This window comes from Canis lupus, chromosome 11 (genome assembly GCF_011100685.1).
Source record: "Canis lupus familiaris isolate Mischka breed German Shepherd chromosome 11, alternate assembly UU_Cfam_GSD_1.0, whole genome shotgun sequence".
Taxonomy (NCBI): Eukaryota; Metazoa; Chordata; class Mammalia; order Carnivora; family Canidae; genus Canis; species Canis lupus.
Genome location: NC_049232.1, coordinates 34,562,800 through 34,577,497, shown reverse-complemented (window position 1 = coordinate 34,577,497; position 14,698 = coordinate 34,562,800). Strand labels below are relative to the sequence as shown.

At 41.2% G+C, this 14,698-nt stretch overlaps 1 long non-coding RNA gene across 2 annotated transcripts in view; it reads left to right on the top strand.

The window, feature by feature from the left end:
* The first annotated feature begins 1,743 nt into the window (after positions 1 to 1,743).
* LOC102153458 overlaps positions 1,744 to 14,698 on the top strand; it is a 60,542-nt gene continuing 47,587 nt past the window's right edge. The window contains exon 1 of one of the 2 annotated variants that reach the window (XR_005366765.1): positions 1,744 to 1,805. This is a non-coding gene — a long non-coding RNA (uncharacterized LOC102153458). Of the gene's footprint in view, positions 1,806 to 5,237; positions 5,470 to 14,698 lie in introns of those variants that run through there. The other variant, XR_005366764.1, reaches the window with a different exon arrangement.

Here is a 14,698-nt window from a genome sequence, read left to right as displayed (position 1 = left end):
CAAATTCCCCCTTGCTTTTCTATCCTCTAGGTCACCATTTATGGAGCACCTATTGCATGTCAGGTACCTTTCACACCTGGTTTCATTTAAGCTTCACTACCATCCAATGGAATTTTGTAGAATGACTGATTTTCATAGGCAAAAATAACCTCAGAGAGATTAGGTCAACTCCCCACAGATAAAAAGGTTAGAAGTGGTAGCTGGTAAATGCAGAGGTTCAAATTCCTGTTTAGCAATTATATAGAAGCTGTAGGAATAGACATGTCAAGGCTCTCAGGTAAACTACTTACTGAGTGACTCAGGAAGACGATTGGGTGATCTTTCATTATAAGCATGCAAGAAAACTGTTCCCTGGCTCCCTGAAGAACATATATCACAGTGTTTTAAAGTCATTTTTCAAACTTAATTGCTTCATATGTAATCATTAGAGTCTCAAACATAACATTTCTTCCAGTGTCTACAAACTCTGGGAGGATTGCAGAAATTTACGCAGTGACCTCGGGCTATTGAATTTATCCCACAGCTTTGATTGAACACCTTGAATTTCTACGCACATGCGTCTTCCAAATTCCTTTGCTTTGCCCCTTTGTAGCAAGGCATTTACCTTCTAAGCAGTGCCCATAAAAACAGGGGTTGATCATTTATGGAAGCTGACCATGGAGTATGCTGAGGGTGCTCTAAGGACATGCGTTTGGTGTCCACACTCGGAAACCTACATTTCAACTTCCCAGGGGCTCCGGATTTTAAGGAACAGGCTTCCTCACCTCTTCAGTTTCTGCAAGCTGAGATAACCTGTTGCTATTTTTGAATGTAAATAGACTGTATTAGGCATTAAAAGAACTGCCCAAGGGTTTTCCCCCCTTTCCCATTTTGGTGTTTGGATTGGCAGCGGAAGTCTTGAGCTTTGAGACTTGGAAGGCAGTGCCTGCAAACAAACATCCTGTGGACAAAATTGTCTGCCCGGCACTCGGTGTTCCAGGATGATTGACAGGAAGCAGGGTGTGCGGGGAGGAGGGAGGAGGGACACTGAGCTTGGTGGCTTCCAGTTCCCCGCAAACAATAGCCAGGCTCCCAGGGAACGTCACACATTCCTTTTCCCATCTGCTGGCGTGGATGTTTGAGTGTCGGTTGTGGTGAGGGCTGGGGAGGATGTGGGCTGGGCAGGAGGTGAAAGGAACCTAGTCCTTAACCCAGCAATTACAAACAGAGAACTGAAACCTTTTGATAATGTTCCCATTTGAGGAAGAGAAACATGTAGGTAGGCAGAGATCGGGGATGACGGCTGGATTCAGACAGTGCCAAAAGAGTCATCCACAGCCATTATGACCTAGTAGCTGACATTGGTCCCTTGGGGGGGGGGGGCGATGGGGGACCAGGGTGAGGCTGGTGCTGCTGACTAGACCGAGACTGGGGGGGAGTTCAAGGAAGTGAAATGAAACTCCCAAGGAAGAGAAAACACAGTGTTTTAAAGCCCAGCTATGGGCTGGGATTGGGCATAGTGTTTTGCTTTTGGTCTTATTGTGGGCCTTTATATTGAAGTGGGTATTAAATTACTTGTTTCAGATGATGATATTGAGGCTCCAAGAGGTTGAATAACCTTGTTCAACATGACAAAGGCAGACCATGGAACAATTGGTATATATTTTTTAAATCTTATTTATTCATTTGAGCGCATGTGCAAGAGAGCACACAAGCAGGGGGAGAGAGAGAGAAGCAGGTTCCCCACCGAGCAGGACCCTGGGATCATGACCTGAGCTGAAGGCAGATTCGTAACTGTCTGAGCCACCAGGTACCCGGAATAACAGGTATTAAAGCGCCTGTCCTTTGGATCCCCAGCCCTGCGGGGTCCTTCATTGTGTTTCCTCCCTAAACCTGCCCAGGTCCTGCTGTCTTCTTTCTCTGCTTCTTCCCTGGGGGATCACGAAGAGAATTTATCTCTCTAGCTCAGGGTCCTACAGCGTCCGGGGTTATGCCTCCCTTCCCAGTCCCCCCAAACCTTTCCTGGCTGTCTGGCTCATCAGCTTTTCCTATCTCCGGGTCTCTCCTTGTTGTTGCCTCTGCTACCCTGAATTTTTCATCCCACCACCCAGTCTTCAAAGCCCAGAACAAATGCCAGAGACTTCTAAGAGCTCATGTGTCCTGGCTTCCCTCACTCCCCAGGTATGACCCCACCTTTCTGGCACCTTAGTCTCACAGCAACTTGTGTCTACCTTTGTTATAATCAGCGCATGTCATTTCAAAGCTGCATATCCCTGGTTCTTACTAATCCATGTGTAACACACACAATAAATTTAAATTCAGTCTTGGCTTTTGATAGCTTGATGATGCCCCACTTAGGTAAATATTAGGCTTTAATCCTCCGTTCTAGATCTGTCTATTTTTAAGAATCACCAAGAATAGGTGTTTGTTTTTAGCCAGTAGTTTTTAGCCAGGGATTTCATGAACTGATATAAGAAGAAAGAATACGTATTAAAGGAGCCAGTTGGGAAGGAAGGAAGTGTTGGCCAACTCTTTCTTTCTTTCTTTCTTTCTTTCTTTCTGTAGGGCGTACGGGATTGTGGTTGTCGTTCGGAGGGGGTGGGCGGAGGTCGGTTAGTATTTAGTTAGGGGGATTTCGTTTTGCGTTTTCTGTTCGCGCTCTCTATCGCTCTCTCTCTTTCTTTCTTTCTTTCTTTCTTTCTATCTTTCTCTTTCTTTCTTCTCTCCTTCTTTCTTCCATAAAGATTTATTGAGTATCACTTAAGTGTTTGGTTGTTGGGATGGACACTGAGGATACAGTGTTCCTATGGAGCTATGGCCCACCGAGGAACACAAACATTACAAATACAACAAACAGAATATACAATCTTGAATGATGATAAACGCCATGAATAAAAGTTTAGGGGGCTATACTTTGGGTGGACCTGAGCTGGTCAGGGGAACTAACGGGTAGTGCTGGCAGTCAAAAGTGCACTTTCAGAGAAAGGAGTTCAATCAATCTGAAAGAGTTCCTGAGGTCAGGTGGCCAGGGGGCCTCTGAAGGGAAGATGTATGGCTGTTGTTCATAGGAGGCAAGGGGTGAAGGGAATTCCTCTTCCACCAGGGAGTAGATGGATGGCAGTCTCATAAGACAGTGCTTGATTTTGTGGACTTTGCTCACATGCTAGAATCTCAGAAAGGCCAAGCGATTAAACACAGAAAGGTGCACAGTTCATATTCTCGCATACCCAGTCAGAACAGTAGAGCATTGAAGGCTGATGATGAAATTAATGTTTTTTTTTTTTAAGTTGCATTTACCTGGAAATTCCCCATGTCTATACAAAGAAGATGGCCTTCATGATATATACGTACCTGAACACACATGCATATGCACATACACATATAGACACTCACACACCCCACACATCATTTTCTTCGCACTGAACTTGTCCCCTTAACTCCGTAGAAGACTACTTGTTCTTTGTTTTAGGTGTTTCTTGGGATGCTGAGGTTTGAGGGTCAATGGACGGTGGCAGGCGTGGCGGAGGAGGCAGTGAAGCTGGCAAAATAGGTCACCCAGACCCAGCCCATGAATCAGAATACTTTGGGCTAATTCACAAAAGATTTCATGGACTGTTGTCCTGCACATGAACATCCCATCTGGGGCCTGGTGTCCCTTGGCTGTGTGTGTGGGCCTTGCAAGTAACTTGTGATTTGGACAGATCCAGTGAAGAGAGTGCCAGAGGCAGACACTGGAGCACAGATGACGTCCCCCAAGACACTAAAAGCCAACATGCTCTTTATCTGCAGACTTTAGGGAGTCACGGAGATACGATTCAACCACACATTTATACGCAACGTGAAACCTTTATGAGGCATAGGCTGTTTGCCAGATGTCTGTTCCCTTTCCTTCTCCTCCCTCCCTCCCTCCCTCCCTCCCTCCCTCCCTCCCTCCCTCCCTCTTTCTCTCTTTCTCTCCTTCCTTCCTTCCTTCCTTCCTTCCTTCCTTCCTTCCTTCCTTCCTTCCTTCCTTCCTTCCTTCCTTCCCTTTCTTCTTTTGAAGTGCGATTTTGGAGAAGCTCAGGGATGGAATTGAGGAAGCCATATTGTATTGTTTTAATTTCAAAATGGTTATGATACATGTAGATTTTTACAGTTTATTTATTTTAAAGATTTTACTTATTCATTCATGAGACACACACAGAGAGAGGCAGAGACACAGGCAGAGGGAGAAGCAGGCTTCCTGCGAGGAACCTGATGCAGGACTCGATCCTGGGACCCCGGGGTCACGACCTGAGCCGAAGGCAGATGTTCAACTACTGAGCTACCCACGTGCCCCTAGACTTGTACAAGTTTATATTCTCACTATTTCCGTTCAGAGAAGAAAGTCAAAATTCTCTACCTTGGCATTCAAAACTTCATATACCTGGTTCTTAATTCTGCTCCCAGCCTTATCTACTCTGACTCCCTGCCCCAGGCATCCTGGTCTCCCCATTGTTCTTGAGTAATCTTGTTCCCTTTGTTCTCCTCTTACCAGAGCTGACCAACCCCCTACTCACACACACTGGCAGTTGTTCACCCACCTCTCCTCTGTGTTCTATGAGACCGCACCCAAGTCCTCCCCACCTCCACTTTGAATGATCTCCGTCTTCCCTGAACTCACAGTACTTTTAGCTTATTTGGCAATTAATCCTGCGTGGGTTTGTGAAAAAGTTTGATTTGTTGGATGATATTCTTGTGTAACTCACATTATCATTTTATTTTTCTACTCTGTATTTTCTACCACTTCTAACCTCCAAAAGAGCCTGAAAATTGGTCTTTCATATTTTGTTTACTCCAACTGTTTGAACCCCTGCATTATCTAAGCAAATCATGTCTTTAATAAATTATTTGTTTATTGAAAATATCATTTTAATTATGCAGTCTACTAGATGAGGGGTTATGGAGAAGTGAGTCGATATATATTACTAGGCACAGGGCTCAAAATTGCATGATACACTTTTATGTAATCCTTTCTCAAATCTGGTATATCCATTATGTTTGATATTAGTTTTACAGATAAAGATACTTCACTTAGAAGTTTTGAGCTTTTGCTTGGGATCGCACAGAGTGAATGTTAGAGCTTGCTTATCTTTTTATCCCCCCACAACCCCGTGTTCACTGAGTGCCTTCATGAGCCAGGCAGTAGTGTAATGACGAGCGAAAACCTGCCCAGTTCCTGTTTTCAGGGTACTTCAGGAAGTGGAAAAATACACACAAACCACACAATGACTTAAATAAATGTAAAAGTGCAACTCGGTGAAATGTTAGGATAGAGAGATCCCTGTTAGAGGGAAAATGAATGATAGAATGTTTAACCAGCTCAGAGAAGGAAAGGAAGATTTTTTTCGTTGAAATGATACCTGGACTGAATGTGTAGGATGAGTAAGAGACAAAATGGAGAGGGAAGAAAGAATATATCCCAAGAGGCACCTGCAAGTGCAAAGGCCTTGTGGCAGACAGAGGTACGAGGTACGTCAAGTAAGAAAGATGGGGAGATTCCAGTGTGACTGGAGTAGCTGTATATGTGTGTGTATGGGTTGGGGGGAGGGTGGAAGAAGAGGAAGACAGAGAGAGAGAGAGAGAGAGAGAGAGAGGAGGAAAGAGAAAGAAAAGAGACAGATGAGATGTGAAGCTAGAAATACATGTCTTTCTGCCTGTCTTTGTCTTTATCCTGAAAACAGTGCCTGCCTTCAGGACTTTCAGGCATGAGCCTGACATGATTACTCTGGTTGCAATGTGGAAAGCAGGAGAAGAATATAAACCATGCAGGAAACTACTCTAATAGGTCTGGTGATAGAGAAAACAGTTGGCCTAGCGCAGGGATGGCACTGAAGGTCAGTGGAGAACAGTGACGGGCTAAAGAGCTAGTTAGGTGGTCCAACCGAGAGGACTTGCTGATGGCTTGGACATGGGGATGAGGAAGAGGCAGGTGACACAGATGGTTCTAAAATTTCTGCCTACAAAGCTTGCTGGACGAGAGGGCCATTCTTTGCTCTGGGAACTTGGAAGATGATCAGGTTTAAGGGGGACATTTATAACAATGGCTTTGAATGTATTGTTAAGATATCATTTAGCTATGTAGGATGGGATGTTAATTTGCATAAATATGCCTGGGGTTTATTTATTTATTTATTTTAAAAAAGATTTTATTTATTTGTGTGTATGAGAGAGAGAGAGAGAGCGGTGGCGGGGGGCGGGGTGGGCAGAGGGAGAGGGAAAAGCAGGGAAAAGCAGACTTCAGGCTGAGCACAGGGTCCTGAGATCATAACTTGAGCAGAAACCAAGAGTTGGATGCTCAACTGACTTAGCCGCCCAGGCGCCCCTGCCTTGGGGTGTAAATGAGAGGTCTGAGATAGAAAAGCATGAGAATCTATGAATGGGTAGTTATGAAAGTCATGAGAATGGAGAGGGTGGTCCGGGGAGCCTTCTGAGTGATCTCAGATTGCAGGTTCTGTTGGGAGCACTGACGGCATCACAGAAATGATACCCAGCCCCTGGCTGAGAGGGACTCTCAGTCGAACGGTCTATACTCTGATTTGTCAGATTCCAAGTCCACGGTTTTTCAGTGACATCATCCTTTGAGAAAGCAAAGGCTAAAGTGAGTGGGAGTCAATGCTGTAATCCTTGACCTTTAAGGGTTTTTTTTTTCAGCTTTGTTTTCTAAGACATGGTTTCCTGCCACTGTTTTGGCACATTTGTTGTTGGATTGAGAAACAGTGGCGTGTATTATATTTGGCAATTATGCTCATTACCTTACAGTGTTTGTGTGAACTTAGGAGGTATAAACTTTTTACTTCGCAAACAGGAAAACAGGGGCCCAGGCAGAGTTAGGAGAGTTTTGAGTGAGATCACCAAAGGCCCGGAAATAAAGATCAGAATCCACTACATCTCAACTCCCTAAGCAATTTCCATGCCTCTGAAGAATGGTGTCCTAACATGCTGTGTTTTGATCCCCACCCCCCACCCCATACAGGAGCAGGAAGAGAGACTAGAAACAGAGCTAGCATTTCTGTCCCCAAAGGACTCCTGACCTGTCCCATGTGATGGAGACTAGATTCTAATTGTCAAGGTTATTATTAGTACTGGAATCATCAGTGTCAATCATCATATTTGCACACCAAAAAGAGTGAAGGAGAAAATGATAAACTGCTTCCATTCCAATAACACCTAGTTTATGGTAAGAGCAATAAACCACAATAGGACTAGTTTTGGAGAAATTAAAAAGATAAATTTTAAAAAGCAAATAGTGACTTAAAGAAACTTTGAGGAATAGTAACTCTCCAAAACCATTGTATTCAAGGGAGAGGTGAATTTTAAACTCGATTGATTTAAAATAAATGGCATTTCCATTTGGCTAAAGATTCCAACAGTGGGGAAGGGTATACAGCGCAAAGGCCTCCATTACAGCACTGTTTACCAGAGCCCAATTCTCTTCCCCTAATGTAACAGTCATTACTGTGTTTTTAGTTATTTCTTCAGAGATATTCTATGGGTATCTACTTTTTTTTATACAAATAGAAGTTTGTGATGCCTAGTGCTTTGGGATTTGCTTTTTCCTTAGACTGTGTATGCATACATCTACCTTGTTCTCTTTCATGGCTACAGAATATTCCATTATAATTGTCCTCAAACTTATTGAACCAGTCTCCTACCAGTGGATATTTAGATTGTTTCTTGTCTTTGGCTGTTAAAACAATGTTGAAAGGAAAATATATTCTCATATATTCTTCTTGATACATATGTGACTATCTGTGTAGGAGAAATTCCTAGATGTACAACTGATGAATCAAAGACTGTGTATTTATAATTTTGAGGAGTATTAGAAATAGCCTTTGATTTACTTATTTATTTTTAAGATTTTATTTATTTATTCATGAGAGACACACAGAGAGATAGGCAGTGACATAGGCAGAGTGAGAAGCAGGCTCCACGCAAGGGAGCCTGATATGGGACTTGATCCCAGGACCCCGGGATCACATCCTGAGCCAAAGGCAGACACCCAACCACTGAGCCACCCAGGTGTCCCAGAAATAGCCTTTTAAAGATGAACTAGTTATTGCTCTTTCAAGAAATGCATGAGAATGCTTGTTTCCCCCAACCACTTGTCACATTATCAAACATTTTATTTTACTAAAATGCAAAATGTTTTTTAGAGGTTTTATTTATTTATTCATGAAAGGCACAGGCAGAAGGAGAAGCAGGCTCCCTGCCAAGAGCCTGATGTGGGACTCGATCCTAGGACTCCATCTCAGGACTGCAAGATCATGCCTTAATCCCAAGGCAGGCGCTCAACCACTGAGCCACCCCCAGCTGTTCTGTTAAATGTTTTTTAAAGATATTGAAGTTATCTGAGTTGTTCCAAAGTCTTCCTCAGGAATCAAGAGACTTCTAGATTCTGCTCTTTGAGCTACTCAGAGAGATTTAAGAATTCCTCAGTGCTCCCTGTAGCAAATGACCCGACATTCATGAGACAATGAAGAGAGAGAAAGTTAACATTTATTCTGTGTCAAGCTGTGTTATCCATTTTGTTTTATTATTCAGTTAATATTTATTGAATACGTACGTACTCTGGGCTCTTGCTCTTCATGCTTGAGATTTATTAGAAACAATGCAGACCTAGACTCTTGACCTCTAGGAACTTACTTTTTTCACAGGAGAATATGGCCATAAGAAAAATTTGATAAATGCCTAAGTTAAAAGGGGTAAGTATGCAAAAACAAAAAAAGTAGAACAAGGTAATTCAGATTAGGAGTGTAGAGGGCAGATAAATTTAATAGATTAGATAGGACAATCAGGGAGGGCCTCATGGAGAAGGTGATGTTTGATGTTTGAGGAAGTTAACTCAGTATTGTTGAGGGAAGAGCTTTCCGACCACACAGTCTATGAGTAGAATAAGGGCCAAAGATGGGAGTGTACCTGGGGACTTCCAGTGTGGCTGCAGGCAGCAGGTGAGGCAAGAGGGCCATGCAGGTGATGTGGAGACTTGCCAGTCATTCCCTGAGGGTGAAATGGGGATAGCATTGCAAGGTATTGAGCAAAGGAGGGTCATGGGTGATCTATGTTTTCAAAAGTGTGACTCTGAATGGTGTGTTGAAATAGACAGAGAGGGGAGAGCAGAAGTAGGGAAGGCTTGTTCGGAGGCTGTTGTAGTAATCCAGGAGAGAGATCATGACAGCTTAGGTGGTAGTGAGACAGTAAAGAGGGGAATGTGAGAAGTGGTCAGATTCTGGATGTGATGTGCTAATAAGGCTGACAGGATTTCCTGATAGGCTAGGGCACCAGCTGTCAGAGTAAAAGAAGAGTTAAAAATGGACTCCAGGATTTTCTACATGAGTTTCCATCAACCGATATGGTGAAGCTCATGGATACAGCGCAATGTGGGGAGAAGACTAGAAGTTCACTTTGAATCACGTTGAGTTTGAAATATCTATTAGATATCTAAGCAGTTTATCAAGGAAGATAAGTAGATGAGTCTGTAGTTGTGTGTGTGTGTGTGTGTGTGAGAGAGAGAGAGAGAGAGACAGAGAGAGATACTGAGGTTGATATGGGATAGAGGAAAAGCAAGAGAATTGCATATTGTATGTCATTTAATATGCATAGTAACAAACAATGCTATGTTCAGTTAACAAATGGGGAGAAAAACTCACAGTAATTTACTCTGGATTATCTGAATCCAGAGGGCACCATCTGCCACAGGGTTACCTGCTATCCATTCTTGGGCCACGCGCCCCGATGTGCCAGGGTTTGCCAACGCTCCTTGCCATAAAGAAGTTGAGATCTGTTGCTTATACCTGGAGACACATAGCTGCTGGCGAGAACGCTGACAGAGTGTATGCTGTGGATATGACGCTCCAAGGTCTGTGGGCCCCACGTGTAGAAGGCAAATTTTGAGGCACGACCAGTTTTTGCCAATATCTAGTGTTTCTCTTCCAACTGTGCTCTTTTGAGCCTCACTAATGTCATAAAGGGGGATTCTCCATTTATTTTGGTACCTCAAAATCCTTTACCACTTCAGCGTTCACATTATGGTTATTCCATAGAGAAACTTAGATGCCTCTGACATCCAGGTGTGGGAAGCTTTTGTTTTCCAGCAGCTTCTCTCAGATCATCATAACCCAGAAGACCTATGTGAAGGAGGAATCATGTCCTTAAAATGACACATGGTTATCAATTAAGTTCCCCTGTTTTCTAAAGTGACTCAGGAACACATGTCTTGTATACTTATTTTGGTGTTTAGAGCTCTCTTACTGGCTTTTTTCTATTTATCTTTCTTAAATTAAGTTTTGACAGATTATTGAAAAAACTCTATAGTGGGTCCAGGCTCTGAAGTCAGGTAGCTCCACATAGTCTTTCCTCTCTGGCTGGGGCCAGTTGTAAGTGTGTTTTCTCAAATGTTAAAATGGAGGTAACAGTAGGATCTGCCTCAAAGAGCTGAGAAGAAGATTATGAAAATAAAAGCAAATTCTTAGCACTGTTCCTTGCACAGAGCACCAATCAAGAAATAGTTATTCACTGTGAAAGTCCCTCAAAAAATTAAGGATAGAAATAACCATATGAGTCAGCAATCCCACTTTTGGGTATTCATTCAAAGACTAAAAATCAGAATCTTGAAGAGATATTAGCACTCCCATATTCCTTGCAGCACTATTGACAGCAGCTAAGATGTGGAAATAACCCAAACGTCCACGATGGATGAATGGATAAGGGTGGTATAGTCATACAACGAAATACAATTCCGCTTTAAACAAGAAGGAAATTCTTTACAGTGTGGCAACATGAATGGAGTGTGAGGACATTTTGCTAAGTGACATTAGCAAGACACAGAAAAACAAATATTCCATAATTCCACTTATATGAGGTACCAAAACCGTCGAATTCATAGAAGTAAAGAGTGGAATGGTGGTCACCAAGGGCTAGGTGGGAGGGGGATTAGGAAGTTATTAATCAATGGGAATAGATTTCAGTTCAGTAAGATGAATAAGGCCTAGAATTCTGCTGTATAATATTGTACTGAGAGTCAACGATACTGTCCTGTATATTTAACTTTTGTTAGGAGGGTAGATCTCATGTTAAGTGTTCTTACAATACAAAAAGAAAATAATTACTATTAGTAGTATTAAGCTAATGTGTATAATGACATATAGAAACCATTCACATAATAAAGGTGATATTTGCCAAAATCTTGTATTTAAAACGAATTATTTTAATATCGTATAGGACAGTATCTTGTAAATATTTTTAGCAGCAGTGCTTTTTCAAATGACATTTTCAAACCATTCCAATTTGTAAAATAAGTAAAATAATATTCCAAATGCCATTACAATTAAAAGCATTTGATAAGTTTAAATACACATCAATTATTAAAAAGTCAATTGACAAACAGCGTGTACTTATTTTGATGGACATAAATACTTAAATCAGTGCCAGTCCTATACCTTTTTCAGCCTCCTGTTTGCATCTACATCTTATTTTTAGTTGGCGTTATGAAGGAAATCTTGATCCACACATGTAAATAATTTCAGATTATAACTTAAAAAACTCACCTTGCATTCCCAAGATATGTTTCAAATATTCTGAGTTATAAGACTGAAAGAAGAGCAATAGGAAAGTTTTGTTTTGAAGGTGAATAGTGAATTTGAGCAGAGGACCTGCTCACATTCCTTGTCAATCTAAACCAATTCAGGTCTTTTGGAAAACTCTAATACCATTTAAATATTGTATAAGGTTTTCTATATAATCAGGAGTGCGAAATATGTAATTTTGTTTTTTTCTAATTGGACTTATTTTTGTATTTCAAGCCTCCTATTACTCCAGGAGACTTTATGCAAATTTCAGGTAATGCAAAGTCTTCTCTCCTCCCACGGGGTTGTGTTTGTATCTCTTGAATGCTTAAATAGTGCCCAGGCAGAGTGGGGAGAAGAACTACTGGTTCCCCATCATCAATCATTCCCACTGGTTTCCCTAACTGGTGTTTGGTTGCTCACCCAGGTCATTCACTTCCAGTCCATTCCTGACTATGGCTGCTCTAGGCTCAGCTCCCGAGTCGTCTCAGCCTCTTTCCTTCCCTTTGCTCCCTCTCTCTTCTGTCCTGTGGTTGTGTTTTTCTGTGGCCTATGGGAAGCATTTTGTTGAAGTAACCACTTCAACATAATTTCAGTGCTCTTCTGCTAGATTATTTGTAGCTTACCTTCCTGGTTCCATCTGCCCTGGATGCTACAGACAGTTGGGTCTTTCTGCAATCTGGTTTTCAATCAGAAGGACAAGTGTCACTGCTATCTGGGCTTTAAACCTGTCTGGGAATTTCTTTTTTTTTTGGGGGAATTTCTATGTACCTATCCTCTTCCAAGGTTTAGTTTGGGGTTTGCTGCAGGGCTTGTAGATACTCGTACCAGTGTGGAACTTGCAACCCCACCTCCGACAGTCCTTTACCTTCCCAAGACTGACTTTTTTTTTTAAATGTGAGCATACCTTGGACAGTTAAGTGATTTCTATCAGAGTGTACTTCTTTGTATGCATAGATATGCCAAAGAATTTAGAACAATGCAAGGATATGCACAAAGACAGAAGGAGAAATATTATCTCAAAAGTCTGAAGTCTTTATTTCTAAAGTCTAGAAAAAAAAAGAAAAATTGGCAGTCACATGTTTATGACATATGTTCTTGGTCTTCAAAGGGTTAACATTTGTGGAGCGATTTACAAAATGGAACTCTTGCCCCAGTCCCAAATACCTGCCTCTCCTCCTTTGTTTCCAGTACAGAATTGTCACCACCATTTTTCCAGTTGTTCAGATAAAAAAATCTAGGTTTTATCCTTTACTTTCTCTTTGTCCCTCATTTTAAAAAATACACCTTTTTAAAAGAACAGTTTTAGGTTCACAGCAAAATTTAGAAGAAGGTACAGACATTTCCCGTATACCCCCTGTGTCCCCATTATTAACACTCCCCCTCCCAAGAGTGGTATATTTGTTACAATTGATCTACACTGAATCATCATCATCAATCAGATCCCATAGTTTTCCTTAGGGTCCATAGAATGTTGTACACTCTGGGAGTTTCGATAAATTTCTCATGACATGTAGCCACCAGTACAGTATCATTCAGAGTAATTTCATTGCCCTAAAAATCCTCTGTGTTCTGCCAATTCGTTCCTCCCTTCACACTAACCCCTGACAACCACTGATTTTTTTTTTTTTTACTGTATCTGTAGTTTTGACTTTTTTAGAATGTCATTTTGTTGGAATTGTATATATAGTATGTAGTCTCTTCAGAGTGACTTCTTTCACTTAATAACGTGCATTTAGGGTTCCTCCATGTTTTTTCATGGCTTAGATCATTTCTCTTTAGTGCTGAATAATATTCCATTCTCTGCCTCTTCCACAGTTCATGTCTCCACTTACCGACTGAGCAACATCTTGGTTGCTTCCAAGTTTTGGTACTTGTGAATGAAGCTGCTACAAATATTTGTGTCCCAGTTTTTGTGTGGATAAAAGTTTCAATCCCTTTGGGTAAATACCAAGGAGCACAATTGCTGGACCATACTAAGAGTACACTTAGTTTTGTAAGAAACCACCGAACTGTCTTCCAAAGTGGCTGAGCTATTTTGTGTTTTCACCAGCCATGAATTAGAGTTCCTATAGCTCCATATCTTCCGCAGCAGTTGGGATTGTCAGTGTTCTGGATTTTGGCCATCCTACAGGTATATAATGATAGCCCACCATTGTTTTAGTTTGCATTTTCCTGATGACTATGAAGTGGAGCATCTTTTCATGTGTGCTTATTTTGCCGTCTGCAGTTTTTCTTTGCTGTAGGGTCTGTTAAGGCCTTTGAAGCATTTTTTAATCTGGTGGTTTGTTTACTTATTTTTGAATTTTAAGAGTCCTTTGTATTGTATAACAGTCCTTTATTCGATATGTCTTTTGCAAATGTTTTTTGTTCCTAGTCTCATTCTCTTGACAGTGTCTCCCACAGCAGAAATTTTTAATTTTAAATGAAGTCCAGTTTATTGGGTCTTTGTTTCATGGATTGTGCCATTTTAGTTTTTTTTAATTGAAGTATAATTTATGTACCATGTTACATTAGTTTCAGGTGTACAGTGTAGTGATTTATTAAGTTTATACATTATGCTATGTTCACCACAAGCATAGCTACCATGTGTTACCATACAATGCTATTATAATACTTTTATATCTATGACATTAATTTTATAACTAGAAGCCTGTATTTCCCACTTCCCTTCATCCATTCTTCCCATACCCCAACTTACCTCCCCTCTGGCAACCATTAGTTTGTTTCTATATTTATGAATTTCTTTCTCCTCTTGTTGTTTGCTTGTTTATTCGTTTTTGTTGTTGTTCAGATTCTACATATAAGTGAGATCGCATGGCATTTGTCCTTCTCTGACTTATTTCACTTAGCATAATGCCTTTTGTTTCTATCCATGTTGTTGCAAATGGCAAGATCTCATCCTTTTTAATGGCTGAATAGTATCCCATAACACACACACACACACACACACACATCCCATATCTTTATGCATTCATCTGTCAATGTACACTTAGGTTGATTCCATATCTTAGCTATTGTTAATAATGTTGCAATAAACCTAGGAGTGCATATATTTTTTCAAATTAGTGTTTTTGTTTTCTTTAGGTAAATAACCTAGTAGTAGAATTACTGGATCATATGGTACTTCTATTTTT